The sequence below is a fragment of the Medicago sativa genome, chromosome 4, assembly GCF_051527215.1.
Source record: "Medicago sativa cultivar Bolivia chromosome 4, Bolivia_mono, whole genome shotgun sequence".
In the NCBI taxonomy this organism is placed as follows: Eukaryota; Viridiplantae; Streptophyta; class Magnoliopsida; order Fabales; family Fabaceae; genus Medicago; species Medicago sativa.
Window position 1 is genome coordinate 58,481,509 of NC_140752.1, and position 7,379 is coordinate 58,488,887.

At 28.6% G+C, this 7,379-nt stretch overlaps 1 long non-coding RNA gene across 1 annotated transcript; it reads right to left on the reverse strand.

The window, feature by feature from the left end:
- Positions 1-2,626: 2,626 nt before the first annotated feature.
- Positions 2,627-6,640, reverse strand: LOC146930226 (uncharacterized). The gene is made up of 2 exons (XR_015008319.1): positions 6,049-6,640; positions 2,627-2,931 (listed from the first exon to the last, which is right to left on the reverse strand). It is a non-coding gene; the product is annotated as an uncharacterized LOC146930226 (long non-coding RNA).
- Between the last annotated feature and the right edge of the window lie 739 nt (positions 6,641-7,379).

Consider the following 7,379-nt stretch of genomic DNA (forward strand, 5'->3'; position numbering starts at 1 on the left):
CGTTTTAGTAATCTCTTGAAAGAATTGATAATGCAATGCATTTTTTTTTTGAAGAGGCAAAAAGAAACTATATAAGTACTATATAAGTACATTATAAGTACATTGATAATGCAATGCCTTATTAATGCATTAATATTTAATCAGAATTAAATTTGAATAAGACAAATTTTAGGGGGACCATAGCATCTCTTTTTTTGAAGGCCATCAATTGCATGTTAGTGTTAAACAAAATATCTTGCTAATAAGTACATTTATGATGTTTGTTAAGAATTAAAAATAAAAATAATTGATAACTTTCATAAAAGAAAAGTTAATATTTTTTTATGTTTTAATGTCTTGAATGTATAAATTTTAAGGTAAAATTTCTGTTTTAAACTTCTAGCTTATGCATATGAGGGTGTGGGCCCTCTCTCCCGAGAAAAGAGAGGGTTAACACCAAACAAAAAATTAACCTATAAAGTTTTACGTGATGGTTTTCCAAATATACATTAAACGAAACAATTTCGGGAATTTGTGATTGATCCATAATGATAATAAAATAACGATTTAGATAGTTTATTTTGGAAGATGTCTTTTACTATAATTTTTTTAAGGGAGTATAATATTAGTTAGTTATGGGTAGTCATTGTGTAATTTGTATTCTTGTTATGGAATTGCAATGGTATTTAAATTCAAAATATGCAATGCTATATCTTGTGTAAGAAAACTAAGTCTTTTTTCTCCTGAGAGGAAAAAAACTGAGTCTTAAACGGTAAATAAAATAAGAGAAATTTTAACTAGTGCCCTCGGGGCATTAGTTAAGGATTTTAAATGGTAACTTTTTATGAAAGTTTGTAAAATAAAGTGTATTGGAAATTGAAAAGTTTGACATTTTTAAAGAATATTTACTTAATTTAGAATGTTTAATGAGGGTTTTGGAGACAATCGTTAACAAGATCCATAAAATAACTAGATTGATGACCCGTGCGCCGCACGGGTCTTATGAGTTGAAATAACTATTTAATTATTTTATTTCAACTCATATAAATAATTGTTTGAACCAATATTTAAGAACCAAAATTATAAGTGTAATAGAAAATTAAAGTTTACGGGAAGTAGAATAATTGAGATAAGAAGCGGGAGGACGGTTTTAGAGGTTTGTTGATAAGGTGCAATCAATGAAAGATTAGTGTCGTGAATATATATTTTAAAAGCGAAATTAATTCAACCAAAATTTGTGTGGCATAATGGCAAAAACCGTGGACAATGACCATCTACAACCGGGTTCAACTAAAATTACAGCTATGAGATAGTCAAACAGTAAGATAATAAAATGCAGTTCATTAATTTTACTAAATAATCTTTAATACTCAGAGAAAGTCAACAAAGCTTTTAAAACAAAAAAAAATAGAAATTAATATATCAAAGTAAGATTATAAAAAAAGGCAAAGATACAATGTAAGAAGGTGACTCAATCTAATTCACAAAGCATAGGATAGAAAGAGTTGGGAATTAGTAGCAAATATAGAGAAGAGTAATAATCACGTGATAAAAAAAATTGAAATTGATAATTATAAAATTTGGATGAGTGGCCAAGATTTTTTTCAAGTTTATCACTCATCGTCTCAATAAACATTACCAAATGCCAGGAGTATTTATTATCTAATATTTTTAAAGAGCGCTCTTCTAATCTGTTACAAAAATTCTAATAAACACAATTACAAATTGTTTATAAAACTAACTCTTCATGATTTCTACAATTGAAAGTTCCATGCCAAAATGGTAAAGCAAAATTGGTGCTGACACAATATAAAGATCTTTTTTACTACTCTTTTTATAAATGTAAAAGATCTTAATCTCTCACTTCAATTTATCCATTTCTCAAAACCTTAAATTTTTTAATGTCTTTTGCACTATCCACAAAGATGATTGATTTTGCACTATCTCTCACTTATCAATAGAAACACAACTTAATAAATAAACCTTCATTATAAAGAAAAATGCTAAACATCCCGAAAAGTAGTTTCGTGAATTGTTCCCGACAGTGCTGGCAGATTAATGACCATTGGATTCATTTTTATTTGACTGCTTAATAAAAAAATAAAAAATTAGGAACCTGCCTCCCCATGTATTCCGGCCAGTTACCTGCTTTAATTGGTTGAGCAAATTTTCGGGACACTCTCGCTATATAATCCTTCGGGATATATAGCAATTCTCCATTATAAATTATACAAACTCATAACTAAGTAAAATATGCACCCACTAAAACAGAACTTTTTTTTTTAAGGATAAAACAGAACTTAATCAATAGAAACACAACTTAATCAATAAACCTTCATTATAAATTATACAAACTCACAACCAAAGTAAAATATGCTCCCACTAAAACAGAACCTTATATAAAAGAGAACAAAGATCTTGATGGCATGCAGATTTTTTTAAACTATACAAACCATTCACCAAACACTTATCACTGAAAACACAACCTAATCAACAAACCTTCATATTAAATTATACAAACTTTATACCAATTAAAATCTGCATTATTTCAATAATTTCGATGCGTGTAGATATAACATATCAGAACATAATTTTTTGGACCAATTGATTGCTTAGTTCGTGATTGCTATATTGGGTTAAGAAAAACTTATAACAACTGATCAGTGTTTGGATATAAAATGTTAAAAGGGACACTAAAATGGCAAAATCAACTTCAAAAAAACTGAACCTTATATAAATCTTAACAAAGAATTATTTCATTATATATTTACATATGAATGATATCGACACACATACATTCTCATCCACCAGAAAAAGGTTCATGCAGCTGATCTCGTTAGGCTTATCTCTGTCAGGAATGCACCAGATATGTGCAACCTGGATCTTCATTTTCATGTCCTTCCTTCCACCAGATTTCATTTATTAGTGGGCCATAGCCATTAACATTATTGGCTAGAATTTATAGAGACACACGTTTAGCAAAGGGAAACATGCCATTATGTAAATTTTAAATCATAAAAAAAAACAAAAAAAAATTCATCAGAAACAGATGAATGTTTAATAAGCTATCAAAATTCTATCCGTTTTTTTTTTCCTTCCCAAGACCATGAGATTAGTAATGACATGGACCAATTTTTTTTTTTCTTAAACAACATTACATCAACATTATAATATTCAAGTTTATACACTGTATGATTTGATGTTGTTATACTTAGATTAGTAAATTCCCAGTACTTTATTAAACGAATGAGAAATACTTATACTTTTTCCTTATGTTGAGCATGAAATTTTCGTATAGTTATAAACTAAATAAGTACTGCCGTAATTTATATTACTTCATGGTGGTCCTAATTAAGAACAGCGAAGTTAACAAAAAAACATAAGAGTGGTAGCTTCGACAGTATGAGTATGATATACAAACACTGTATTATTTATCTAGGATTTCTGGCATATTTTGTTTCCTTTCTCTGCATTCGAAACTTTCAGACAATTGCTTAATTAGGATATTAAGAGCTGAGGATGGTGGATATGCTATAACTCTAAATATAAGCCGGTATAGTATAGTATAGTATTGTTAGAAACAATTAGAGTTAGCTATTTTATTTTCAATTGTAAACAGAGGTATATATATTAGAGCACCATGCTCATTGTATATTAACTTGAAATTTTTTCTCATTTCATCAAGAATGAAATACAATTCTCTTTTCTCTCAAGTTCTCAACATTTACACCACGAAACAAATATTTTGAAGAAAAAAAGGAAGGGTTTGAAGCATGTCAGAGATAGGATTAGCCATCAAAGGACATACAATAAAAAGGAACATCAATGTTACCAACAAACTCAAAGAAAAAAATGGATTTCTACCAGTTAAGCAGTGGAAAGACAAAAGGGTTTGAAGGTTACGTCCAACCATTTGGAAAACAGAATTTTTTTGATGATGTGCAAATGATGATTGGGATAGCATGATTGCCATGTATTTATAGTACAGGAACGGATGTAGAAGCCATGCCTTGGAAACCAACATACTTAAGGTGATTGGTTATGTAACTGAGTTTCCATGGGATATGGGAAAGGTCATATTTAATATAGCATGAAAATAAGTACATTGAACAACAATCCCCACTTATTCCAACGCTGCCTATTAGGGAAAACTCAACAATCAGTATTTGAATATCAAAGTGGGGATAGAGGAGGGAAAAGTGGTAGGAATAAGTGACTATTAGCAATTAATGAAGGATAATTAGAGGGAAAAATTAGGGTAAATGGTTGCAAGACCTAATAAGCATTTAGAGTAAGGGATAACTAAGTTTTATTTATATTCAAATGAAAAGTATCAAGACTTTCAACTTCAAAAACTAACAACGTAAAATAAAGGCTTAAATAGTGCTTCGGTCCCTGCAAATATGGCCCGGTTGAGTTTTGGTCCTTGTAAAATAAAAATTCAGAAATCAGTCCCTGCAAAATTTTCTGCCTTTTAAAAAAGTCCCTGGGCCCACCATAGCTGCTAGGTGGCACTCCGATGCTGACGTGGCACATGCTGACTGTGCATAATTGCCCACGTGGCACCTGACGTGGCATATAAATTAATTTAAAAATGTAAAAACAATTTAAAAAAATGTGGAAATTAATTTTTGAAATAAAAAAATCGAAAAAATAAAAAAAAAAATATTTTTTTAAATAAAAAATATGGATTTTAATTTTACAAATTAAAAAAAAATTAGAATTTTTGTTTGAAAATTATAAAAACAAATCTGAAAATTATAAAAAAAATTCGAAAAAAATCTGAAAAATTATAAAAAATCTGAAAATTATGAAAAAATTTCGAAAAATCTAAAAATAAATTTAAAAATCATAAAATATTTCCGAAAAAAATCTGAAAATTGTAAAAAATTTCCGAAAAATCTGAAAATAAATTTAAAAATCATAAAAAAATTCTGAAAAATTCTAAGCCTTTGTTTAATTACATATTTGATCGTTCAATTCAGGAGGGAACATACCAAATGGAGCTAATGTAATGGCTTCTAAAAGCAAATTTGATGAAAAGATAGAGCCATCTTCTGCAAAAATTATTTTTTCCTAATATTTGGAAAATATATTTTATTTTTTAATTCTGGATTTTTTTTTCCAAATTTTGGAAAATGCATTTTAATTTTTTTAAATATAAATTAATAGTTTTTAATATTGAAAAAAATCTGAAGATAAATTTCCTAATTTTTTTTTAAAATTTTCAAAAAAAGCTATGTAGCTTTTTGTTTTTTTTTATTTACGAAAATTAATTTCCGAAAAAATAACGTTTTTCCTAATAGTCTTTTATGAAAATTCTAATTTTAAAAAAAATATTTTTTTCAGAAATTTCAGAATATATAATATTCAAAAAATTAATTTTATACAAAAAAAAATAAATTCAGAAAATTATTTTAATATTTTAAAATTTATTTTCAGAGTTTTTAAAATATTTTTTTAAAATTTAATATTCGGAAATTTTTTATAATTTTCAGATTTTTTACGGAAATTTTTTATAATTTTCAGATTTTTTACAGAAATTTTTGATGATTTTTAAATTTATTTTTAGATTTTTGGAAATTTTTTTATAATTTTCAGATTTTTTTCGAAATTGTTTTATAATTTTCAAAAAAAAATTCTAATTTTTTTAATTTGTAAAATTAAAATCCATATTTTTTATTTAAAAAAATATTTTTTTTTTATTTTTTCCATTTTTTTATTTCAAAAATTAATTTCCAGATTTTTTAAATTGTTTTTACATTTTTAAATTAATTTATATGCCACGTCAGATGCCACGTGGGCAATTATGCACAGTCATCATGTGCCATGTCAGCATCGGAGTGCCACCTAGCAGCTTCAGTGGGCCCAGGGACTTTTTTAAAAGACAGAAAATTTTGCAGGGACTGATATCTGAATTTTTATTTTGCAAGGACCAAAACTCAACCGGGCCATATTTGCAGGGACCGAAGCACTATTTAAGCCTAAAATAAATTAATAACTAAGTTTTATTTACATTCAAAATTAAAAGTATCAAGTGTTTACCACATAAAAACTTAAATATAATACCTGAATACCCAATGCATGGCACCGCCTGAGTATAAAATCTGAATACGATAGATTTTATGCATGCCTCTTGGCCCACAATGCGTTCCTCTGCGTGATATTAATGCTATTTATATGAGGAAGTGTTGCATTCACCTATTGATATTAATCTCACAAACTTGCAACGTGGGAGGACTCAGAAACAGTTGTCATTTTCATCCCTAAAACACCCGTGATTTTCAAAAACAATTGAACATTGAAGGTTACTCATATTTCAAACTTCTGTCAGATTGCTATGTTTGAGTTGCATAGATATGCTAGACATTTCAGTCTGCCACTCTTTCTATTAAAACAGTCTTTGTATGTTCTAATTTACTTTTACTTAATGCTATTAAACAAGTGTTGCAATCATGTAAGCATTCACGCAGCATTCACCTCTTCCATCCCCCAATGCATGTCCACCTGAGTAATTCCTTTTAGTCTCTTTCAAAGCATAGATAACGGATCAAGATAGATTTTTGGTTTCCTTGTAGATTTTTGGTTAATAAAACAAGCTTATGAGGGTGGGTGGGTGGATTGATTATGGTAGCTTATGAATGAATGTTTTTTTCTTCCTTTTTTTTTACGCTAACAGGGCCGGCCCTAGGCATAGGCCGGGGGTGCGACAGCCTAGGGCCCTTGCTGGGAGGGGGCCCTAAATATTTTTTTACCATAGGGGGTGTATATAGAAATATTTGGTTTTTGGGGGGTGTGTATAGCAAAGTTTAAGGAAAGGCTCAAACATGCTGAAAGGCTGTGCTGAAGCCTGTTAATGTTTATGGCCCTTTTGTCTCAATTTTCTATATATACCCCCTTATATAGAACGATTTCTATATACACCCCCCCTATAAATTTTTTAGTTTTTCTTAATAATGTGGCAAAAAAATTATTATCGAATAAATTTGTGATATTTTTTTGGGCCCTTTGTTTCTAATAATGTGCCTCACTAATATTAAATATATTGGTCATATTTATTATTCAAGAAATTGAGAATTTTATAACAAAACAAATTATATTTTAGTTGAAAATAAGTCTACTAGAGAAATTAATCTTAATGTTGTCTTTCAAATGTTCCAAAAAATTAAATTATATCATTATGTTAAATCATGTGAGACGAATTTAGGATCATATGGTCCACTCATCTTTTTTTGTTTTTTTGTTCTTTTTGGTAGCAAAAAGCGGGGAAAAAACGAAAAGAATACCTGATAAAATCACAACAATGAGCTAAAAAAAATTATGATGTATTATGTAAGGGGCCCATTTCTCATATTATGCCTAAGGCCTGTAAAACTCTAGGAACGGCCTTGTACGCTAAC